General features: G+C 28.5%; 1 protein-coding gene across 5 annotated transcripts in view; it reads left to right on the top strand.

Annotated features, from left to right (window-relative positions):
* The window catches only part of LOC127284011 (uncharacterized), a 240,551-nt gene that overhangs the window by 51,028 nt on the left and 162,518 nt on the right, over positions 1-27,005 (top strand). Inside the window, exon 4 of one of the 5 annotated variants that reach the window (XR_007843417.1) lies at positions 3,456-3,479. The exons of the other annotated variants lie outside the window; for them this stretch is intronic. The gene's annotated coding sequence lies outside the window, so the exon portion shown is untranslated. The remainder of the gene's footprint in view (positions 1-3,455; positions 3,480-27,005) is intronic. 5 annotated transcript variants of the gene reach the window in all.

The following is a 27,005-nucleotide window of genomic DNA, read 5'->3' as shown; positions in this document are numbered from 1 at the left end:
GACTTCTGCGCATATTTCCGATGCGTACTAGACTTCTGCGCACGTTCCCTATGCGTAGAAGACTTCTGCGCATATCTCCTATGCGCAATAGATCTCTGTGAATATTATCCATGCGCAAACGATTTCTAAGTAACTTGCACATGCGCACGATCGTCCTCCCGATTTATTTGCCTCTAATTTATACAAAAATACACTTAAATAATTCTAACAGTAATATTTTATTTGAATTAAATTTATATTGTATATAAAATATTACATGTAACATAAAAATAAAATATTTTCCATTTAATTAAATTCATATCCTCCTCCTCTTTCTTTGTATCGAAATTGTACAAAATACGGAAAATCTATAGTATAGTAATTGAAACGGTCAATATATATATATATATTTTCTTTTTTTTCTGGAAAAAAGGAAGCAATTTACTTTCGACAATAGATCAACGAGTGACTTTCAAAAATATAGACTCTTGACACTTTTGTGTTCATTGAAACTATGACTTAAATGAAAAAGATCAAAGTTCCGCCAGCGGTGTATTATATATGTTTCCTCTCTCTCTTTTCCTGAATGAAAACTTTGTGTGTATAGCCAATAAATATCCATCAACAAATCGACTATCCATTTTATCTATGGACCGGCACTGAGACGAGTTGACAAAAAACGCCAAACGAATTTGCACGCTTTTCTCGAGAAATCCTTGGCCCATTCTACGCCCCTTGGGTCACCCGCATATTACGGGGTCCTTTTAGAAAGAGAGAGAGGGACTACATATACATATATCGTCATATACTAGAAAGATTCATTGCACTTTCGTGACTGAACATTTTTTTCCACTCGTATGAGCATGAAAAAGAAATAGGGATATAATTTTTTTTTTTTTTTTTGCCTTTCCTCTCAACAGGAGATGAAGTTGACCAGTTTTTTTTGGGGAAAAAAAAGAGAAGTGAAGAGAGAAAAGTATTTACCAAGGTGACGTAAATCGCTACTTAGTGTCAGATATGTGCTGCTATTTTTTTTTTTTTTTTTTTTTTTGCCTCTCACAGCTGTTAGTCCTCTGCGGGTGGTTGTACCTTAAGTTTTAAATTTTGTAAACTATACTTTCCACATTTCGTCTATATAATATATATAGTATATATAAGCTATACGCACTTGCTTTCCATTATTTTCTGTGGACATAAACCATAGACAATTCTTTCGCAGAAGTGAAATGTTCTTTTTTTGGGGTTTTTCCTGTTGTTAATATCCTCTTTCAGTATATATATATATATATTGTAATGTATATTCTCTTATAATTTTTTTTCGGCGACATTTTCAAGGCAAATGATTTTTCCAGATAGCGCCTTTAAATCGCCGCAAAGACTTTTTTCTGAGAATGAGAAACGATCTAGTAAAATTTTTGACAATGCTTTATTGTAATGATGTAAAGGAAGTGGCTTTTACTTGTACGGATTTATTGTACATGTATTTAAGTAAATAATAAATAGGATTTTTTTTAAGATACTTTTTCTTCAATTTCTTGGTTTTTTTAAAAAAATTTTGACTTTTAGCCTCACTGAATAGTGAAATTGGTACAACTTTAGAAAACTAGGAAATTTGCGTTTCTTTTTGTAAATTTTTATTTTTCTTCTTTTTAATTTTGACAATTTTACTTCAGGGCCGGTTCTAGGGTGGAGGCATTAAATTTTAGAAGCTAAAACAAAATTGATGGTAGTGGAAATTAATTTTTATTCGATTGTATAATTTGTATTGAAAACAAAGTTAAAAATTAGTTTTTAATTTGAGGTTATGTTACGCTCACCATTCTACCTAAGAAAGAATCGAACGGAAACTCAAAATTAAAGGATGGTCCAGTTTCATGTTTTTTGATAAAAAAAATAATTTTTAATTACAGCTTTCAGTAATAGTGTGGGAAAATTTTATATTTTAACACTTTGAAACATTAAAAGTTACATTTGAATGGAGATTAACAATTTTTCATAGTAAAGAAACGATTGTTAAATATTTTAGGTTATGTTATCTAAATCGTGTTCTATATAACTTTAGAAAATTGTAATTTTTATTAAAACGCAATTTTTATTGGTTTAAAATGTTATAGATTAAATTTTTATAATACATACTGCACTGAAACATCTTTTAAAGTTAAAAAAAAAATTTCCTTTTTATTTAAAATTTAAAACGAATAAATGGAATTGAACTAACCCCGAAAAAAAAATATTTAAAAAAAATTTTTTAGCAATTTGAAAAAAGCCCCAGCCACCATTTTGCCTAAAGCCATTCCTGTTCCCCTATAAATTATATTTTAATTTTCCATACATCATTTTGAAAAAAAAATTTCTATTAAGCAATTTATTTTCAATGTTTACAAATTTTTTTAAATTATTCAGAAATCTAGATAAAATGTCGAAAAATATTTCTTAATTTTATAAAACTCGTGAGAGAGTTAGGCGTAAAAAAAAATTGTCGTTCACATTTTAAATATATAAATGTGAATAAAATGTATATTTTATATATGAATTTTAAAATGAAAATTTCTTTGAAATATGTTTATATATATAATAATAAATTTTAAATGTCATTGTTAGACATTAAGGGGTATTTATCATAATTTTCATGTACAGCTGTCTGCATTATAAACTTTCAATCGCACTTTGCGTGTGAATACAAAATTAGTATAAATGTGAGTCTATCTGTGTGTGTGTATGTGTATGTGAAAGAAGTGTTTAAGAGACGTATGTTGCATTCACAAGTATATTACAAAATACAAAATTTCTACAACTTTATTTTATGAAAGCCGTAAATAAGTCGAGAGGAAAGAAATTTTACTTTTAAATAATGTGATGACATATATCTCTTCTAGCAGTAGCACGCACATATAAATGAGATTTTAAATTTGACCAATTTTTTTTATACGCACTATCTATATAAAAACACATTTTTCTTATTTCCTAATCAAATTTATCTTTTAGTTCGCTTCATTGAGTTAATTTATTTTTAAATTTTATGTTATAATCAAAAATTTTCAATTCGTCACGCCCCCTACTCTTCTTGGCCTAATTTTGAGGTTATGTTCGAATTTTTACGTATAACCTTTGACCTAATTTTAAGGTTATATTCGCATCTTAACCCTATGAACTTGGCCAAATTTTGAGGTTATGTTCGAATTTTGACCTATGATCTTTGACCTAATTTTAAGATTATGTTTGCTTTATGATCTGTATCCTAATTTTGAGGTTATGTTTGCATTTTGACCTATGACAATTTTTATTAATAACATTTTCATCTGAAACGAAAAAAATTTCAATTATTAAGATAATTTTTTAAATTTATTTTTTATTATTTTTTTTTGTAAAATGTGACTATACAATTTTTAGTTTATGTATATTATTATATTTTCTATCGCTGTATTCTAATATATCTATATAATATTAATGTTGACATAATCTGTCTTTAATTACAGGTCTTCAACTGGAATTAAAGAAAGGTGACTATATCATAACGTGTCGATGTTTTTATCGCCACAATGTTGGCACTCTAAATTATGGACAATTAGATATAGAAAAGTTGCTCTATTCTTAAGGTTAGTGTATATATCGCATGAACTTCCATCCATATATGAGCGCATGTTTGCATGTGCCTTCGACATTTTCTTCCAATCTTATCTTTTTTCAAGACCATTAATTACTGTCGTCCATAAACAGTCATGCTTTACACCGTGAGCGTTTACACATACATATGCTAATATTAATCTAAAAGTTTCCTATACAAATTTTTAAATAACAATATATATATATATATATATATATATATATATATATATATATATAAGTATGCTTATTATATTTGCAACTGAGAATATAACAATAAGCGTCTCATAAATTCTTATGGATTTCATTTAAAAAAAAAAGAGAAATATTGCCACTTTAGAATTCCATATTGTTCTAAAGTAAAAATGCGGTTAAGTAAAATACCATTTATTAGATTTTTATAACTATTCATCAGTAGAAGTATACTTATTAATTAATATCCCTCTGCGGTTTTTTTTAAATACAAGCAGAAAAAAATTATTTCATAAAATCTTTACAGTTCAGAGCAGAAAAAAGATGCAGCAAAATAATACGGGGCTTAACTTATTCCAAAAAAGAATTTTAATTTTTAAGCGAATTTAAATTTAACATTATTCTCATTCAATATTAATTTTACACGGTTTTTTTTTCAACCGATTTAACCTAAAGGTTCTTGTACTTGGGATTTTCTTCTTGGTTTTGATTCCAGATCATTATTCCAGATCACCAATACATCATTTTTTCAATAAAAACAAAAATCTTTTATGGAGCCGTTTTTGAAAAAAATTGATTTGAAAATTCAAAATGACAAAAACTGAACTTTTCTTTAAGAAAACATTTAAGAAATAATTTCATCAGATGGAATTTGTAGATATTAAAAAAAGGAATTGTATTGTTTTTACCAATTTCCTCTACAATTAATAATTTACAGGAAAAACGAAAAAAATAATATAATGACAGGTTCATTACGTCCTGCCGCCGTCAGATGGCAGAAGCATGTAGGGATCACAAAGTCTCAGATGTTACTATATTACTTTTCTAATTTTCGTTTTTCAATCGCGTTTTCGTATGGATTTGCCCAATCTCTCAGATTTGGGAAATTTATAAGATATAAGGATCCTTGGCATTTTGGCCGATTATCTAAAAGGTGTCCGTGTTTCGAGAGAAAAATATTTTTTATCACACATGCTCAAAATATACGAAGCTGAAGTACGCAATAAACGAGTTTTGAAGAAATAATTTTCTAAAATGAAAAATTCTATAATTTTTCGCCCAAAAAATATTTCTTTTAGTTTTCATTAATCAAGAAATTATAAAAAAAAATGTTTGGCAAAAAATTGTAGAATTTTTCATTTTAAAAAATTATTTTTTTAAAAATCGTTTATCATAAACATTGCGTACTTCAGCTTCGTCAAAATATACTTATATCAATGTTTATCATTTTCACGTTCAGTGTCGTTTTTCTAGGGTGATAATTTAATGCCAAAAAATTTCATAGCGTACGACACTTTTAAAAAATTATACTTTAAAAAACGAAAATTAGGAAAGTAATATAATAATATCTGCGGCATTGTGCTCCCTACATGATTCTGCCATCTGACGGCGGCACGACGTAATGACACTGTCATTATATTATTTTCTTTCGTTTTCCCTGTAAATTATTAATTGTAGAGAAAATTGGTAGAAACAAAAAAAATTGCTTTTTTGAATTTCTACTAATTCCATCTGATTGGAATTTTTGCCATTTAAAAATCATTTTTAATTTATAGAAAAACTGACAAGGATATGACTAATTTTTTTTCCCAAATATTGTAGAGAGAAAAAAATTAAAAATTTTATTTTAAATCATAAATAGGTGCTAAATTTATATATTTATCCCAGGGTCGCCCCAGGTGGCATTTTCTCTGAAACAAATCCTTTATTTTATGATTTTTATGTAATCATGAAAATTTCTTTTTTTTTTATTCTTAACAGCCGATATATTATTTGAGTCAGGAAAATTGGTATAATGTATAATATTTTTAAATATCAATGTATAATTATAGAAAAGAAAAAAAAATAATTGGTGTAAGTTACAGGTTCGGCGTCCTCTTATGTATATATATATATATATATGTATATATTGCACACTGATAAATGCATATAAATTACGTGCAGTTTGTCGTAAGTTACTACTACTATATATATAATAATCTGATAGAATGTATCAAAGTGCACTATAATACATCTGCCTTGACACGAAGGGTACATCGATCCCCAAGCACTCAAACCTGTCTCCGTCGGTTTAACTCTTTGAATCATACCGGTCGCTTTCAGACCACATATGTCGCAAACCGGTAGGATTACATTTTAAATAATTTTCTCCTGTCTCTATAAATGCGATATAATATATATATATATTTTTTTTTCCCAACAAAAACCATATTCATTAAAAATATTACACTACTGGCGCATAAATTTACTTTAAATTCAAACGAGTGTGAGTCAATTTTATTTGCCAGGAAATCGCGCGGTAATTATCGAATAATCACGCATATGGCATTTTACTCTAAATTTATTATGATAATTTATATTTCCATTTCTATACACTCTAATTGACAATTTTTCCATTAAATTGCAATTATAATATATTATTATAATTGTACAAGATAATTTGTATAACATAAGTTAACTTATGTAACCAGTGCTGACACAATGAGGAGTAGGGCAGTTGTCCCGTTTTCTAAAATGAATTTTGGTAAATTTCTGTTTTTAACCTCAAATCTAGTGGCTTCTTTACCTAGAAATTGACATAATTTTGAGGTTATGTTAACCGATTTTAACTTCAAACCTAGCGTCCTCTTGAACTATGTTCTTAACCACGAAGTAGTATAAGGAGACCCCCCACTGTCCGGGAAAGCTGAAGCCGTTTTCCCCGTTTCTCTTACAATTAACAGAGGTGTCGAACCCTAACGGGAAAAATTGATACCTTCCGAAATTTGCTATAAGTGTGACATGAGCGATGTAAACAAGGAGAATCTCCATACCCAGATAGCACGGAAACTTGCAGCAAGCTTACCAAGCTTGCCGCGCAAGCTTGCTGCAAGCTTGTCTGAGCTAGCGAAATGTCCCACCCAGGGCAAGCTTGCCGTGAAAGCTTGCTGTAAGCTTTCGAGGAAAGGTTGCTGCAATCTTGCCATGAAAGATTTCTACAAGATTGCTGCAAGCATACTAAGAATGATTGCGGCAAGCTTGCCGTGAAAGATTGCTGTAAGCTTTCTACGTAAGGTTTTTCAACTCGTTTTTCAACTGTTTTTCAACTCATAAAAACAGTCGAGGGTTAAGAGCAAGATTTTTTTATTCTCTGATAGTTGGTCGAGTAGATTCTCGGTTAGGGTCTTTGGTTAGTGTCTGTCGAACCCGGATTCAATTCTCAGTCCCCTCAAAGTTTCGAAAATTTTCTCGTTGAGTTTCCAAATGAAAATAAACAGGACATAATTAATAATAATAAACGTCACAAGGATTTTCAAATTTAGAAAACAAATATATTTTTTTTTAATTTAAAATGTATTTTTTAAAAATTGCAGCAACCTTGCAGCAACCTTTCCAGAAGCTTGTTGAAATTCTCCTGCAACCTTACGTAGCAAGCTTACAGCAATCTTTTACGGCAAGCTTGCCGCAATCATTCTTACTATGCTTGCAGCAATCTTGTAGAAATCTTTCATGGCAAGTTTGCAGCAATCTTTCCTGGAAAGCTTACAGCAAGCTTTCTTTAATAAGATTTATATTTAAAATCAAACTCATCATTATTATTTAGATTTCTTTGAAAATAGTTTTGTAAATAGATTTATATTTTGTATTGGCCTTTAACATAATTTGTTTTGCATCCTTTTAATGGAACCACTAATTTCCTTACTTTTCTTTAAATTATTTACAAAAACCAGAAAAAAAACAAAGCGATATAAAAACAATCAGTTTATGCAAGTTATGTCACGACAGCCATTTTGCAAAAGTTCTATGTGTTAGTAACTGTATGTAGACATTTTGTGTCAGTGTGGGTAACTAGTTCCCAAATTTTCCGATAGGTTCGACACCTCCGTTAATTGTAAGAGAAACGAGGAAATCAGCTTCAACTTTTCGTGAGCTTAATATAGCAGTGGGGTCTCCTTATACTACTTCGTGTTCTTAACATTCGACCTTGAATTATGAGGTTATGTTTGCTTCTTGACCCTTGCGTATCATCTAATTCAACATATCGGAGCTAAAATATGAACATAATCTCAAAATTTAAAGATTTAAGGAAGGGGAGCGTAGCCCTCCTAGTTAATAAATAATAATAAATAAATAAGTAATAAAAAATAAATAATAATAATAAACTAATTAACTAATTAATATTAATGCCAAAAGTGTAATTTCAAATTAAACGAGACTGATTTATAGGCGGTGTAATTTCACTTGAGAGAATGACAACCTTGTCATTAATGATTCAAAGCAAAAAAAGGGTATATAATACGTAATCGTCTTGAAAAAAAGTCGAGTACACGTAATTCGACCTGAATTTGATAAATTGGAATCGTTTGATGTCGATCGAATGTATATATATATAGGTATGTATATATATATATATATATATATATATATATATATATATATATATATATATATATATATATATATATGCTGTAATGGACATTACATCATAAAATTGTCTTGCCAAAGTGAACCAGTCCTCCAGACACGGTACTGACAAACTAACATCGCCAGATAGGGTCGGAGACGTGAGACAGGGAGTAAAAGGGGCAGGCATCGTGCGAATAAATAAAGCTATCTCGCCTCGCATTTATCATTCGCTATCCAAGCGGTCCTCGTAAATCTGCTCCGCTGTCGGACCAAGCCAGCCCAGGCAGCTTGCCTTCCTATACCACCAACTCTCGACTCTGTCTGCTCCCCGTCGATAAGACCGTGTAAAAGGGCAATATGCTCCATCTCAACCCAGCCAGTGTATATATATATATATAGTCGACTTCATATAATAATTATACATTATATACTAACCCCGCACACACACGGTCCTATAAAGTCTCCTTTATACGATTAAATTTTGCTTGCTTGCTCGCTTCAATTGGTCACGATTTCTCACTAAATAGTTCATTGCCATGTAATATATTCCCTTAAGGAGATTCAATATCATCATATTAAAACATAAACCTCGTAAAATAAATAAAAAAAAGGTTTTTCCAAACTTGAGAAAATAAAATAAGAGAACAGGAGAGTGGTGTGAGACTAATTACACTCTAAATCTATAAATCAGTGAAAATTTCACTGATTCAGATTTAGAGTGTAATGAAGCTTTTTTTGAGTCGCATTATATTTTATAGTCAATACATTTCAAAAGAATGAATTAAAAAAAAAGTCAAATAACAATTTTATCGAATTGTTATTAAAAAATTCAAAAACGATTTGATTTCTTACTCTATTGAAAATATTTCAAAAGGTTTTCTATTTTAAAAAAATTAGTAAGAGAATCAGGTGCAAAGTGTCTTTATCTAGGGTTTAGTGTTTTTTAAAATTCAGGAGTGGGATTAAGAAATAACGTTAGTCGCTATGTAGCGCTTTTCGTTAGTTAGAATTAAAAACTTACATATATTTTTAGTGAAATTTTTTCCAAATCACATCCAAAATAAAATAGCGTTGACAGTTTCTTCAAAACTTAAACTGCAAGATAGTAATTTAAAAGAAAATATAAACATAACCCTTCTAGATAAGGCCTCCCAGGTGAAAAAATTAACGTTACTAACCTTACTAATGTTACTAACGTTACTAATGTTACTAACGTTACTAATGTTACTAACGTTAGTACCTATAAAAAATTAAGAGTTTCTAAAATATATTTTCACAGAAACTTTGCCACTACTTTCCCATTACCACTTTCACTTCCACTTAAACTTTTTATAATTTTCATTCCCATTTCCACTTATACTTTTTCTAATTCTCATTCGCACTTCCATTCTCACTTCTACTCTTTCTAATTCTCATTCCCCCTTCAATTCCACTTTTTCTAATTTTCATTCCCATTTCCACTACTACTTTTTTATATTCATTGCCACTTCCACTTTTTCTAATTTTCATTCCCATTCCTATTTCCACTTACAGTTTTTTATATTCATTGCCACTACCACTTTTTCTAATTCTCATTCACACTTTCACTTCCACTTGTTCCGATTTTCATTCCCATTTCATCTTCCACTTTTTTATTTTCATTACAACTTTTTTATATTTTCACTCCCGCTTCCATTCCTAATTTTTTCAATTTTCATTATCACTTTCACTTTTTCTAATTTCCATCCATGGTAATTAAAAAAAGTGGAAATGGTTGTGTAAATGGAAATTAGAAAGAGTTTTAGTCGAAATGGCAACAGCTAATGAAAACTAGAAGTGGGAATGAAAATTAGAAAAAGGGAAGTGGGAATAAAAATTAGAAAAAGTGGAAGTGGTAATGAAAATAAAAAAGTGAAAGTGGAAGTGAAAGTGAAAATGAGAATTAGAAAGAGTGGAAGTGGGAATGGAAGTGCGAATGAGAATTAGAAAAAGTGAAAGTGGAAACGGTAATGAAAATAAAAAAGTGGAAGTGATAATAGAAATGAAAATAATAAAAAGTGCGGGTAAGAACATTAAATACTTCCTGGTGGTCGATTTTCGACAAGTTTCTGCAAAAATACAATTTAGAAACATTTTCTTAATTTTTTTTATAGGTACTAACGTTAGTAACATTAGTAACGTTAGTAATGTTAATTTTTCTACTTGGGCTTTGATATAGAATTCATGTCAATTTCCTAAAATATTTTATCTACACAGAAAACAAATACAACATGAAGATGGAATCAATTCTCTAACTTCATGTTTGCCAACTATTACTTTCAAATAAAATAATTTACTAGTTACAAAATAAATTATACTTTAATATTGTAAACAGCCTATTAATTTAATATAACAACTTTGAAAATAAATTATCTTTTGTAATGTTAAAATAATTTATTAAGGAAATTAATTTTTTTAATTTAATAATTTAATTTAATAAATAAAAATTAAGAAAATTAATCTTATTGCAATAATTAAAAATAATATATAAAATGCATGAGATTTAAAATTAGGATATTCTTTATCAGCCTAACTTTAAAAATTGATATTTTGATTTCTTGAAAAACTCTCTAACTCAAAAAAAATGTCCAATACATTTTATTAGGGAACTCTTGCGTGAGATCAAAAATTCTATTGTCGAGAAAATTTTTAACTTTCTTTTGACACATATTCTAATATACATACCATTACAAAAATTATTTTAATATTATTAGTCTATTTTTGGTTCTTCAGAACAATTTTTGCATCAATAAAATACATGATAATATTATTGTTCTAAAATTGAAGCGTTATGAATAAAAACAATTTAGTGGTCGCCTTATTTTTAGTTAATAAAAGAGAATTTAAAAATAAATGCAATATAAGTTTTAATTTCAACCATTGCAATATTGTAACTTTATTTTATTTGTAAAGAAATGTGCGTAAACTACTTATAACAATAATTTTACAAAAAAAGTTTTTCTTCAGTAAGTTGTTTCAAATTATTGTTTTAGTTTTTGCAATTATAAACACAATTATTTGATTAATCATTTTTATAAATACGAGTAAATATAACCTGAATCCATAATTTTTAATTTCAAACTTTCCGTTTTAAAAAGTAAACATTATATAAATTTTAGCTTTGAATTTTATCAGGAAAACAATTGTACGAACCTAAATCTGTCAAAATGATTGAGTCACTTGATAGCTAGAAAATTTTTTAAAGTGAATGTAGCTTCAAATCGCTATACGTAGCTATAAATCTTCCTAGCACTGTTGCTATTCGTAATCCCACTCCTGATGTCAGTTGTACAAAATTTAAAATGGCTAATTCCAATATGGCGGTGAAAAATTTTTAAATCATTTGGATTTACTCGAAACTTGTTACTTAAGGTTTTACAGTGACGTTGATTACAAATCTGATATTAAATTCGTAATTAGTGACCCGGAAAATCCTAGAGTAAAAAGTTTTAAACGAATTGGATGATTAAAATTTTTTTTTTTGCTATATTGGATGAGCCATATTGAATTTTGAAAAACTGACATCGAATTCGTAATCAGCGACTCCAAAAACCCCCAAGAAGTGAGTTTCAAGCGAATCACAACGATTTAAAAAAAAAGTCCGCCATATTGGATCCGCCATTTTGAATTTTGAAAATTTCACATCGGATTTGTAATCAGCGACTCCAAAAACCTCCAAGAAGTGAGTTTCAAACGAATCACAACGATTTAAAAAAAAGTCCGCCATATTGGATCCGCCATTTTGAATTTTGAAAATCTAACATCGGATTCGTAATCAGCGACCTCTTTTGTTTTAAAATTCAGGTAAAAAATTAGTTGGTATATAATAAAAAATAGTTTATCATGGCAACGGTTGTCATAGTAACGGTTATGCTATAGCAACTTTTATACCATAGCAAAAAAAAAATATTAAATTTTTTAATAATTCGAATTTTCAGTAAGTTTTTTTAAACCTTTAACAATTTGACAAAACGGTTATTTGACATTATGAAATCCGAACTTTTAAATTAAAGAGATAACAAAAAATAGTTAGAGTACCATTTGAAAATTAGCCGTTTTTTTTAGCTATATAATTCGCTATATAATCCCATAAAAAATGATTAAGTTAGAATTGAAATTAACAAACAAATGTCATCAGTAAATTAATAAAAAAAAATATATTAACTACACCTAATATAATTATGTAATTTATTATTTCTGCCGATATACATTTAATATTATGCAAATTCACCTGTTTTTTCAAGTGTGCTCTCAAATTTATGAACCTTAATTTTCTTGTTACTTGATGGTTAATGTGTGATTATAAGTACATATATATAAGTATATATCTATATATAAAAGCATAAAAATGATATTTTCTCGTGAGCCAATTACGCTTCCACTTAGTATATATATATAAGTAATTTTGATACAGAATATGACACAGTATTATAAACATGGCCCTTGGCCTGACTCTCTGAGTCGAATGTAATACCATATAATAAGACTGATTTTATAGTAATTATAGCAGATGAGTGTATATATATGCTCATTTTTATATATTATGAAATAACAATTTCTTCGCGTTTCACTTTATAAAGCGCCTATAAATATTGATGATCGTGAAAATATAATAAAATAATAATAAATAATAATAATAATATTTCTCTCTCTCTCTCTCTCTCTTTCTCTTTTCATGTGAGCGCATATAACGTAGTCCTTTATGACTTCGGTCTTACGCGAAATGTAATTGGATGTAGCGCGCCAAAGTAGCGTGAGCTTGAAACGCGGCTGCTGTCCCAGAGTGAGAGAGAGAGAGAAAGACAATCAAGATTATTATTACACAGAGAACACATGCCGCTCGTGAGTAATAATAATGGTAATGGTAACGATAATGATAATGATAATAAAGCGAGAAGCGCTTCTTGGAATTTCACGTAGCAAATTCATCACGTAGTCAATTAATATGAAACCACACGAAATGCGAATTTCCTCCAATGTGCCCTCTCAGGCAAAAGTATATAGCAGCAAAAGTCGTTGCCAAATTTTTAATTAAATAATATATACAGTCACTAAAATCTTCTTCTTCTTTTTCCTTATCTTTTTCTTCTTTTCCTAAATGGCTCGAATTTCAAATTAAAACTTTGCAGAATTAGTTCAACCGGTTACACTTTTAATTAATAATAATAATTAAATATAAGTTTATTCTATGGAAGTTTAATATAATATTAAAAAAAAAAATTTTTTTTAACCTGTTTTCAAAAGAGAGAAACTCATTACAGTCAATTAATTTTATCAGAAGGAAATTATTTGATTGCTTCATATTTTTTTTTTCATTAATATTACCCTTGAAATGAGAGAGCATGTTTATTAAAAAAAATGTACCTATAATTTAAGTGAATATATTTGTGTTAATCATTTTTGGAGTTCATTATAAGTAATTAATGATGGGTTTTAATTTTCTTTTGCCGACAAGTGAAAAAAGAAAAAAAAAGAGAGAGAGAGAATTAGTGTCCTTACACCCAAAAATCATTTTGTGATTGGTATCATGTATATATACTATATACGGAGAGTCCATTAAGTATTCCTTAACGAGCCTCGAAAATTACTCTATGAAATCTCGTGGCCAATGACCGACGAAACAATATAATGGCTTTCTTGGACGTGCTACAACCCTTTTAACGTTCTTTTGCCTTTTGCTTCTTAAAAATAATGTCCAACATAAATCGAGGCACATAGGAGGGAACGACGATCATTGCAAACAGGATATGCGTCGTTCAGCGTGAATAAAAAGGACAGTTGAAAAACATTACTTCCGCATTCTTTATTTTACTTTGGGCTATCTCCATTTCTTTTACCGAATTACACTTTTTACGACAATTGTGTAATATATATTTTCCTTTTGTGTACATATACCTATAGAAATACTGGCTACTTAACAATTTTGAAAATGACTTTTGGCGTCTGTACGTCCTATGAGTGTTTATAAATTTCATCCAGTTTATCTATAGATTGTCGTTTATAGATTTTTTATTGTCTAGTAAATCTTCTTTTATTAATTATCATATATATTTATCTTTTTTAAATAGTTACATAAAAAGTAATATACACCATTTTTTTAACAAATTCAAAATGGCGACTACAAAATAAAGAATGGATTTTTTTTAAGTCGTTGAAATTTTTTTCTCAATATATTGGATCAGGCATTTTACATTTACAAAATTCGATGCCAGCCCGGGATAAAATGAATAGTATTCGAATAAGTATACGCAGTAATCGGAATATTCGAAATAGTATTCCAAACGGTATTTTGAAAGTATATAGAGTATACCAAATAGTATTTTAACTTGTATACATAATCTCCAATGTATGCCTAAACGTCTTTCGTAATATTCGAAACGCATATGACAGTACACTGAGTAAACTAAGCTGAATCTTCAAATGGATCATCTTAGTTTCCTAATAAGTATACCAAAGTATTCAGAGTAATCTCGAAGGTTTTTAGAAGTCTCTTAAAAGTATAAACATCTTTCGGAGTAAATAAAATGAATACTGCAGTCTCTGAATTTTTGGCATTAGGATGACCAGTCAAGGATTTCTCGATGCAAGAGGTCCTATTTGATAAGTTTTTCGGTACCTGTTTTTTAACTTATAGATTTATTTAGATAGAAAATGTGTGAATTTTGAAGATTCAAAGAGACGAAGAAAATGTTTTTAAATGTTTAGTATTTTTTCAAAAATTTTCCTAAGGCAGACCTTCAAGTTTTCAGTTGCTTTTTAGCATTTGTCAGGAACAAAGGGGAACCTACAGTCGGTAGTTAGTGAGTTAAAGTGAAGAATTTATTGAGAATTTATTTATTAATTATTATTTTAATGTAATATTTAAATTTTTTTATTAAACGAAATAATTTGAAATGTAAGATAATTCTTTAACTAAAAAAATCCTGCACTAAGTGACACAATTCATTAATGACAAATTACCCATCGAATGGTACGAAATCATATGCTGAAAAAATTATAAGAAAATCAAGTTAGTTTTTCATATATTTTTTATTTACTTAACCAGAAATTTATATTTTATTAAATACCATAATATAATAATTATACTATAAATGTTAACCTTGTATTCACTGACAATTGTAATAGTTTATTTAATAAATTATTGTATAAAATTTTATAACAAAAAAATTTTTTATAAAAATTAATTTAATAACATTAAATTATTTAAATATATCATTGATTAGAATGCAACTTAATGTTGACATTTTTTTCAGGTACGGAATTATGAGTTTTATAAAAGATATACCATACTATACTTATCGCTTCAAATATTTAATTCAGATAGTTATTTTTCTTTATGTTTATCTATTTATTTAATTAACTTGAATATTAATTAATTAGGTATTACATATTATGTATAATTATGTTATTTAAGAAAAAACTTTTGTGCATATTTGGTGTTTATATATATCAAAAAAGTATTTAATGAATAAATTAATTATCATTTAATATTATTTATTTTCATTCACATTTATTATTAAGAAGAATTTTTGTCTATATGACAATGCGATATCAATTAGACACCATTAGAACTCTATAGTTGGAGTTCATTACAAGATAATTTGGAAAAATTCATATAATATCCCAATGTATACGAACGGTATACTCTCCTCTCTATATGGTAGATCTTAGTATACCATCAGTTTACTTTAGTAACTTTTCTCAAAGTATTCCACAGTCTACCTTTTGGCACGGAGGAATATGTACTTATTCGAATACTATGTGACTCAAGTTTACTTTTGGAATACCTACATTTTTCATCCCGGGAGATTCGTAATCAGCGACATCAAAAACCCTCAAGTAAAAAGTTTTAAATAAATTTGATGAATTTAGAAAAAATTCCGCCCTATTTGCAGCCGCCATTTTAAATTTTTCAATTCGGACATCGCGGATTCGAAATATCTGACCTCAAAAACCTCTGAGCGACAAGCTTTAAGTAAATTTTATTAATTAAAAAAAAATCTTTCGCTATCTTAGAAGGCCACAAAAACTTTGGGTAACAAGTTGAAACAAATCGGATATAGTAAAAAATTTTCTTACTGCAGGCTCCAATAATTTGATTTAGATAATAAATTCAAACTAAATTACTAAGGTTTTTGATAATATCTCTTAATCATTCGAATTATCTTCTCCCAACTGTAAATAATTATATTTCTAATTAAAACCCTTTGTATTACATTAAAATTAGCTCAGAATTTCACCCAAGAATATTGGGTACTAAAAAGCAGTGTCAAATATATTTACTATATATATATTGTTGCACTGCTTTCTTTCGTCTCGAAAATTAATTTTTTCGTTAAACTGAATTACTTAGATTTTTGATAATTCCTCTTAATCCTCCGAATTATCGTCTCTTAACTAAAAATAATTATTTTTAGAGTAAAAATCCTTTATATTGAATTAAAATTAGCTCAGAATTTCACCCAAGAATATTGGTTACTAAAAGCAGTGTCAAATGTATTTACGATATATTGTTACACTGCTTTTTTTCTCCTCGAAATTTTCATATCGGTTTTCTTATTGCAGGTAATTTTTACTATCATATTCGTAGGTTATCATTCTTTTGGTTAATCGTGTGAGAATCATGTGGAAGTGTATCTGAAAGTAAAAATGACAGTTAAAATTATCGTCAGTTAAAGTAAAAACAGAATTACATTAACGCACCTCCATAATATAATTATTTCGAAACAATACAGTAAGAATTAAAAAACAATTCTAAAATTTAATTTAATGTTTTTTCCAAATAAAAAATTAGTATCTGAAATCCGTTAGGACTTGGTAAATTAAAAAAACGAGAAATAAAAATAATTTTAATTCCCACGCACGTTATAAATATTTAAAGTTAACATTCACTGTCTTTTATTATTCTTAGCACTCATTAAAACACAGTTTTATAACAAGAAAAACAGTAAAAAAAATTTTTACAAATAATATTACAAAAATAAAAGAAAAAAACTTATACCGCATCCTTTTCTGTAACCCAACAGGTTATCTTTATAATACAAAAGCAAATGTAATTTGCATTATTCCCTTGAATTTCCATGGTATGAAATATTTAACTGAACATAATGAACATCAGATACACCTTAAAAAAACATTTTCATGAACATAAAAGAAACATTTGGATAAGGCGTTATATCAAAATGATGGAAGGAGGAGAATTTTTTTAGTTGGTTTGGAATTTCTTACACCGCATAAATTTTACGCAAAAAGAGTTCAGCATATATATATATATATATATATATATATATATATATATATATATATATATATATATATATTATACCCATCCACGAGCCATAAATGTTTAGATTTAGTAAGTAAAAGAACATTTTTACGCAAAATCCCGTGATCGATAAACGTGTTCATTATCCAAGACAAGCGCAGAGAATGAGAAGGCAGTAACGTTTCAAATCTACAGCCTTTTATATTCTCGAGCGGCCAATTTCAACGTATATAATCGTATGCAAACGTGGCTATAAAATGGCAGCTCGGGAATATGAGAGGCTTACGGAATCGGCATCGCGGTACGTATTTATATATATATAGTGGACCTCTAAAATGAAAGTGCAATTCTAAAGTATGGTGTTGTTTACTCCACTGACATATAAGTATAAATATCCTCTCTCGCGCGATTAGCACCACGTAGGTCTGACAGGTAATTTCAAAAAGGCGATAAAATATTACGCATATTATGTGTCGGTTATTTTACAATTTTTTTTTATTATATAGATTTTCAGAACAAATCTCCCGCAGGACGACAAATATAAATTTATTTTATTATTTTTGCAATAACAATAGAGATAAATTTCGAATTGTATAAACGTTAGTTTAAATTAAAATTAGTTTTTTTTATTAATATTAAGGCTGGGCAGTTTTTTTACTAACCTCGGGCAGCATTTATTTAAAATCCGCTTCCCTGATTAACCAATACGATTTACGTATGCAATTTGTTATTTATTTTAATTAGACTAAATAAATAACAATTTCGTTACGTTTAGACACTAAAAACATGGCTATACTTGAGTGATATTACTTTTCCCGTTGAAATCTTAACGAATTCCTCAAGTCAATTCCAATTACGTGACTGGAAAACTAAAGGAGATATATAACTTTTCAGCTATAGGGAATTTTTTTATTTCCCACATATATATAGGACATAATTTTTTGATTTTCTCTCATAAATGCGACTGATCTGGAGAATAAATTGACAATAAATAACAAGCAATATTGCGTTTCCCTCTTTTTGAAAGTGCAAATCGTGAAAGTTTCTCTATAATATACCTTTAAGTGCAAGATTACACACTTAGTACAAATGCACGAAACAAGCGATGCCCATTTCGTTTGGTATATATTTATCTCACGAGACACATCAGTGGTCGACAAAGAAGTGAACAAGATAAGATAGTCGAAGAAACGCAAAGCTTTTTCTGTATATGTATATGTGAAATTACTTTTCAAAGAGTGTGAAAGAACGCAAAAGGGCGCAAATGATCATATAAATTAACAAATTAGAAAATAAGATTTAAATTTTATTGGTACACTGAAAGAAATTTCATAGGAAAAAATAACAAAATGCGTATTACATTTTAATATATTCTTTTAGAATTTAGGGAAAAGTGTACTTTTTATTAAAATTCAATATACTTTATATTAAAGTTCCAACTTAAAATCTTTTTTCAAATATTAATAATTATTGTAGAAAGAACGTAAAAAGATTACCAATATTTGAAAATATTATATTAAATTCTCATAGAGTTGTTGCATTATATGGAATGTAGCGTTCTAATATTTGTAAAACTTTATACGAAAAATTGAGAATGTCGGAAGAAAAGGGAAAAAAAGCGGAAACTGTCGGACGTTTCCGTTAATTCTCGGGAGGAAGAGGAGTGAGACTAGGAACAACACATTCACACTTACGATACAGGTTAATACACATACTAATGAACACGCACGTTCATTTCGCTTATACATAGACATTACACGATCGCAACGAAACCTACACTTACAATTCTATACGCATAACGATAAATTTCGCTGGGGGTCGGCATATATCGTTTTCTTATATACTAACTACTGAATATTTTTACCACTTGCGAGAAAGAAGTTTACTTATAATAACTTAATAATAAAAAATAGTTTACTAGTGCCAATGGTGTAATTTTATAGAGGTTACGCTGGGTTCATTTTTATTATTAATTGTTTATATAGATTTTTCTTTTTTTTCAGATTAAAAATTATGATTGTTATAAAAATTAAATAATTGTAAAGATGACATCAAAAAATAAAAATTAATAAAAATAATAATAAATTTAATAATTAATAATAAATTTATTATTATTAAATAACTTTAATAAAACATTTTTTATAAATTGAAAATAAATTTAAATTAAAAAGAATTTAAAACACTATAAACATTTGAAACACGTGTGTTGACAGTTGATAGGTACGTTCTGCTGGTTAACAACACTTTCGAAGATCGGATCAAGTCGTAGAAGTTCGAGTAGGACACGAAGCCGCAAACAGACAGAACTTCGGTTAAATTCGTAGTCTCTCGGGAAAATCCGTGACTTTTAATATAAAGTTTTACAAAATGTGAAATAAGTATACGGATATATGTTATTTTTCTTACTATTTTGTGAAATTATTTATTATAATATTTCGTATTCTGTGAATTCATAAAGAAAATACTAATTTTTAAAATAAATATACTAATTCTTATTTCTTAAAATAATAGTTACTCTTAAATTCATTATATATTTTCATAAAAACTGTAATAGTAATCAACATAGGTGCACTTTTTCCCTAAATTGTAACATTTATATTAAACTCTAATATGAGTTTAATACTTAGTAGTATGAATTTTCTTTCAGTGTATATTTTCAAAGAGATAATATTTTTCGTATTTATATTAGTTAACATAATTTGGATTTTAATCTACGTTGCTTTAATTAGAATTTATTTTGATTATAACTGACATGGAAAATTGAATGAGAAACAGAACAGGTACGTCGATTGTGAGAGAGAAAGTGCGTTTGCCAACCATGAGCGAAAGATCGAACTTCATTACAACGCGTGGTAAATTTGTAAATAATGATCAATTTTTTATTTAATTATGTAAATTGATTTTTGGGTTAAAAACCCTTTGTATTTCAATAAAATAAGCTCAGAATTTCACCCAAGAAAATTGGGTACTAAAAAGCAATGTCAAATATATTTTGCGATATATTGTTGCACTGCTTTCTTTCGCCTCGAAATTTTTATATTCGTTTTTTCGTCAAAGGCAATGATTAAGATCATCCATAGGTAATTATACTTTTGGTAAATCATATATTTATTGTAATCCTAATTTTTAATGTTGATTAATTTTTATTGTTACTCCACTAATTTGATTTAGATTATAAATTAAAATTGAATTACTAAGGTTTTTGAAAAACCTCTTAATCCTCATCCGAATTATCTTCTCTTAACTATAAATAATTAGTTTTCGACTTAAAACCCTTTATATTACATTAAAATTAGCTCAGAAATTCACCAAAAAATATTGGGTACTAAAAAGCAGTGTCAAATATATTCACGATATATTGCACTGCTTTCTTTCTCCTCGAAATTTCCATATCGGTTTTCTTGTTGCAGGTAATTTTTACTGTCATATATCCGTAGGTCATCATACAACTAATATTAGTTAACATATCTTGGATTTATGTTACGTTCCTTGTAGAAAATTTTTTGTGATTGACAAGCCGTTGTAGACAGACCTTTAATCTGCCCCTTTAAAAGCAATTTAATAAATTGTTTCAAATCCAAATCAATAAAAATTCTAATAAACAGTTTTTTTCAAATTGCATTTTAATTCCGCTTTTACAATTCATGGGAACATACATAATTATCAAATCTCACAACAAAACGTCTGTTCTCACCCAGAATATCACTTCTGTCGACATTCAAATGGTTGTCTTTCGCAATAACAAGACAGTTTCACATTGGCGCTTCTATTTTTGTCAGCGAAGTTCTGGTGTTCCAGTATACATATATATAGTATATATAGACATCGTACACATTGCAAAGAGAGAAAAACAAACTGTTAAAGGGGCAAAGAAAGAGGGCGAAGGTTATATATATGAGTCAGTAAATTCTTTATACTGCCGTTTAAATCAGCGTGAGAGATGAAAGGCAAAGGATCGCGCGATACCAATGGGTATTAATGCGGCCAGATATCTCTTTGATCCGGCTTATATGATGATGCTGCGCCTGCTGGTGATGCCTGGCTACTGCTGCTGTTACTTCTATATTGCTGCCTGTTATAGTGCAAGTCATACAATACGTCAAAATAATCTGGTTGTAGATTATATACTTCCACTATATATCCAAGAATCGGTGCACCATGTTTCGCAAAACTATATACACAGGATGTTCATTTGTAAAACGAATGTTTACAAAATGTCGAGATCTCATATTATATGAGCAAGGGTTACATTATTTTTCTAAGTCTACCGGATGACGCCTTAATGTTTCACTGTGATCGTCATTTTATTAACACCGCATCAGAGTTGGGAGACAGAAAAAAAGTTCCCCTAATTTCATTTGTTTATCCAAATGAATTAGCAAAAATCACATGACCTAAAAATAAACAGAATAATTATTTAGGTCACCTAAATCTTACAGAGTGAAATATGGGAAAGTCATCTATATAGGTGCAGTAATCACTGATAATACTCCAAATATTGTAAAAGTCCGTTATACCTTCAGTAAAAACCGTTAGCTTTTTTACCCTCATAGTTAATACGAGGAACATTAGAAGTCGTAAATAAATCTAAAGGAGCGCCAATGTTTGTTAATTAAATCTTAACTTCTAATAGCATAGGGTTAGAAATTAGAAACGTCTTTTAAATACCCTGAAGAATTGTCTATTAGAGACAAAATCTAAATCTACTCTTGCAACTTGAATTCAACGTTTTTTTCAAGTCATAACGTTTTAAGACTTCTTTTCACAAATCGTGACACTAACTTTTAGACGGATGTCCTCCAAAGAGCTAAGAATCAACGGACGTAGAACGAAAACTATTGCACATGCTACGATGGAAAAAAGGTGTGCCAAAGAGTGATACGCGAGTCACGTTCTTCGCACATCTTGGATTAGAGTCGACAAGAAAAAGTTCGTGAACATTTTCCACTCGATGATCGCATACTTTGTCTCGTTTGCACACAGACACACTTCAACAAAGAACCGGATAGAGCTTTGCTTTTAGCGAGAGCTATCCAAACGCGCTACGTAAATTCACATTTAGCACAGATGCGTGCAGATGTAAACGAAAAAACTCCACTCTTACGTATATCGCATCATGAAAGATTAACTACATACTTTTTTGAATGATGATTTCATCTCCCGCATTGAAGACGATACGAAAATATTAGGCATATTATTAACTTTAATTTTAATTATACTTTGAAATTTCTCAAACCAATTATAGACATAAAATGTCACTCTAGAGATTATTTTGAAAATAAAAGGGAATATAATATAAATTCAAATATATGTGAAACTCGCTCTTTAGATGAGATTGGAAAAAAAGTAAAGTAAAATTTTTGTTCCCCCTACTTGTGAAGAAGTTACATAAATGAGTATTTCCAGCTGGGTAAAATTCATGTATGAAAAGTAATTTTAGCGTTTGATGGACGCGACAGCAAAGGCCAGTGATTTTTACTCTTTATTATGAGAGTCAACGTGCTCAGTGAGCTTCACGCCAATCAGTTGAACTTCCCAGCTCAAAGAACGCCATGCCACACTCACCTTTTGCACTTGGAGACTTGCAGCTCGACAAGCAATTTCCCTTTTCTCGTCTCTTTCTCTCTCACAGAGGCTCACATATAAAATTCAACAAGACACGATAAATTTTCCTAACTTGTATTTCACTACCATTTTATCTCATCCCACGATGATGAAAGTGAGCAACGCTCTCACGAATCATATCAAACATATACCTTATTACAAATTCTTGAAAAAAACTTGAGGAAATATTTTTTTAAAAGAACTTTGAAATTAAAAAAAAAACAAGTATATAAAACCTTTTCTTTAATCTTTTTTAAAAAATAAAACTACTGCAAATATTAGTATTTACTGTAATCCTAATTTTTAATTTTGATTCATTTTTACAGTTGCTCATAAACATTTGGAGTATAAATACAAAGTTAATTACTAAGGTATTTGATAAAACCTCTTAATCCTACGAATTATCTTCTCCAAATTATTTATTTATTTTATTTAAAATATTTAAAGTTTCTAAGGCTAATAAGCATTCCAAAAAAAACAATTACATAGTAAATATGGATTTAAGTAGAATTAATACATAAGAGAAGAAAATATAAAATAAAATAATACTGAGTAAATAACTAAAATACAAAATTAGAAATTTAGACAATATAACCAATTGGCTTAGATTATAACAAAGTTAGCAAAACTATTAAATTTAACTCGGATAAACTTAAATAAATTATAACAAAAATATCAACGATAGAGCAAAATGCACTTATACAAGAGAATAATGAACAATTACCAACAAGTAACATTAATTGTTTCGTTGCTTTTTTTAGATATAGTAAATCAAAGAATAATTTTTTGAAACTTAATATGTTGGGTGCATTTCTTAAACTAGTATCTAATTTATTTATCTTATTTATTATTTTGTTTTATTTGTAGAATAAAAACATTTTATGTTACAATAAAATTAGCTCAGACTTTTACCTAAGAAAATTTGGTACTTAAAAGCAGTGTCAAATATTATCACGATATATATTGTTGCACTGCTTTATTTCGCCTCAAAATTTTCATATCAGTTTTCTTGTTAAAGACTATGTTTACTATCATCTACGGATATAATACTTTTAGTTAATCGTGTACCTATTGTAATCCTAATTTTTAATTTTGGTTCATTTGTAATGTTACTCCATAAATTTTATTTTGGTTATAATTTCAAAATAAATTACTAAATTTTTGATAAAACCTATTAATACTCTGATTTACCTTCCCACATGTGTTAAAGTTTGTTTGTAGAATAAAAACTCATATGTTACATTAAAATCAGCTCAGAATTTCACCCATGAAAATTGGGTACTAAAAAGCAGTGCGTCAAATATTTTGATGGTGTAACATTTCACTGCTTTCTTTCGTCTAGACGTTTACTTGATAAAGGCAATGTTTACTACTAAGATTTTTGATATTTATCTTTCCGATTTATCTTCCCAAAATTATTTGAAATAATTAGTAAAATAACAACCCTTTATAATACATTAAAATTAGCTCAGAATTTTACCCAAAAAAATTGGGTACTAAAAAGCAGTGTCAAATATTGTAACGATATAACGTTATTGGAATGCTTTTCCGGGATGAAGAATGTAGGTATTCCAAAAGTAAACTTGAGTCACATAGTATTCGAATAAGTATTCCTCCGTGCCAAAAGGTAGACTGTGGAATACTTTGAGAAAAGTTACTAAAGTAAACTGATGGTATACTAAGATCTACCACATAGAGAGGAGATTATACCGTTCGTATACATTGGTATATTATATGAATTTTTCCAAATTATCTTGTAATGAACTCCAACTATAGAGTTCTAATGGTGTCTAATAGATATCGCATTGTCATATAGACAAAAATTCTTCTTAATAATAAATGTGAATGAAAATAAATAATATTAAATGATAATTAATTTATTCATTAAATACTTTTTTGATATATATAAACACCAAATATGCACAAAAGTTTTTTCTTAAATAACATAATTATACATAATATGTAATACCTAATTAATTAATATTCAAGTTAATTAAATAAATAGATAAACATAAAGAAAAATAACTATCTGAATTAAATATTTAAAGCAATAAGTATAATATGGTATATCTTTTATAAAACTCATAATTCCGTATCTGAAAAAAATGTCAACTTTAAGTTGCATTCTAATCAATGATATATTTAAATATTTTAATGTTATTAAATTATTTTTTATAAAAAATTTTTTTGTTACAATATTTTATACAATAATTTATTAAATAAACTATTACAATTGGCAGTGAATACAAGATTAACATTTATAATATTAATATTATATTATAATATTTAATAAAATATAAATTTCTGGTTAAGTAAATAAAAAATATATGAAAAACTTTCTTGATTTGCTTATAATTTTTTCAGCATATGATTTCGTACCATTTGATAGGTAATTTGTCATTAAAGCATTGTGTCACTTAGTGCAGGATTTTTTTAGTTAAAGAATTATCTTACACTTCAAATTATTTCGTTTAATAAAAAACTTTAAATATTACATTAAAATAATAATTAATAAATAAATTCTCAATAAATTCTTCACTTTAACTCACTAACTACCGACTGTAGGTTACCCTTCGTTCCTGACAAATGCTAGAAAGCAACTGAAAACTTAAAGGTCTGCCTTAGGAAAATTTTTGAAAAAATACTAAACATTTAAAAAGATTTTCTTCGTCTCTTTGCAACTTCAAAATTCACACATTTTCTATGTAAATAAATCTATAAGGAAAAAACAGGTACCGAAAAACTTATAAAATAGGACCTCTTGCATCGAGAAACCCTTGACTGGTCATTCTAATGCAAACCAGATGTGGCAAACCTATGAAAACGAAAAAATACTCCAATCTCTGCTTTAGAGTAAAAATATTTTGCAGTATTAATAAAAAATCTTTCTTCTTGTTATTAATTATGTTTAGTAGTCCTTACTCAAAATATAATACTAAAATTTAAATAAAATACTGTAAATCTCAGTTTATTATGTATTATTTTATTTATTTATTAGTGCCATTCTAATTTTTTACTTCTGCCATCTATGTGTTGTATCATCAATTAAGTATCCAAAAATTCAGAGACTGTAGTATTCATTTTATTTACTCCGGAAGATGTTCATACTTTTAAGAGATTTCTGAAGACCTTCGAGATTACTCTGTATACTTTGGTATACTTAGGAAACTAAGATGATCCATTTGAAGATTCAGCTTAGTTTACTCAGTGTACTGTCATATGCGTTTCGAATATTACGGAAGACGTTCAGGTATGCATTGGAGATTATGTATACAAGTTAGAATACTATTTGGTATACTCTATATACTTTCCATACCGTTTGGAATACTATTTCGAATATTCCGATTACTGTGTATACTTATTCCAATACTATTCATTTTATCCCGGGTTCTTTCGCCTGGAAATTTTCATATTAGTTTTCTTGTTACAGGCAATGTTTACGATCATCCTTAGGTCATCATACTTTTGGTTAATCGTGTTCGTATACGTAATTTCAAATAAGATCCTTGAAGTAAGAGGTTTAACTGACCCTTTTGTCCCCCAAGCACTTGTACGGTCTCGTTCGCCTTGAAAGATAAATAATATATAAGCCCAATAAGTACGTCTCCCCTATTGATTCTGTAATACCCATAACTTTTTCATCTAACGAAGTAGGATCAGTGGATTTTCAGTTATACTGTATAGAACTTTAGAATATCTCCATATTGGGAGTTTTACTGACCCTTCGTATATTGAATCACTTCCACTAATTTTCACTTTTACTTCAATTTTTACTGATTCTAATTTGTTTACAAACTGTTTAACGATCGTTATGAAATAAAGCAACTCTCATAAAAAAAATCCATAAATCGACGGACTAATCTCAGCTGTTGATCGTGCACAATCATTGACTCTAGATCGCAGTGTGTAAAAAAAATGAGGTAACGTAAGAGGTCAAAGTGCCCTGGGATTATGTCCA

This window comes from Leptopilina boulardi, unplaced genomic scaffold (genome assembly GCF_019393585.1).
Source record: "Leptopilina boulardi isolate dan_hultmark-lab unplaced genomic scaffold, ZJU_Lbou_2.1 LbouV2_316, whole genome shotgun sequence".
NCBI classification, from domain to species: domain Eukaryota; kingdom Metazoa; phylum Arthropoda; class Insecta; order Hymenoptera; family Figitidae; genus Leptopilina; species Leptopilina boulardi.
The sequence above is the reverse complement of the archived record's forward strand: the minus strand, read 5'-3'. Positions and strand labels throughout refer to the sequence as shown.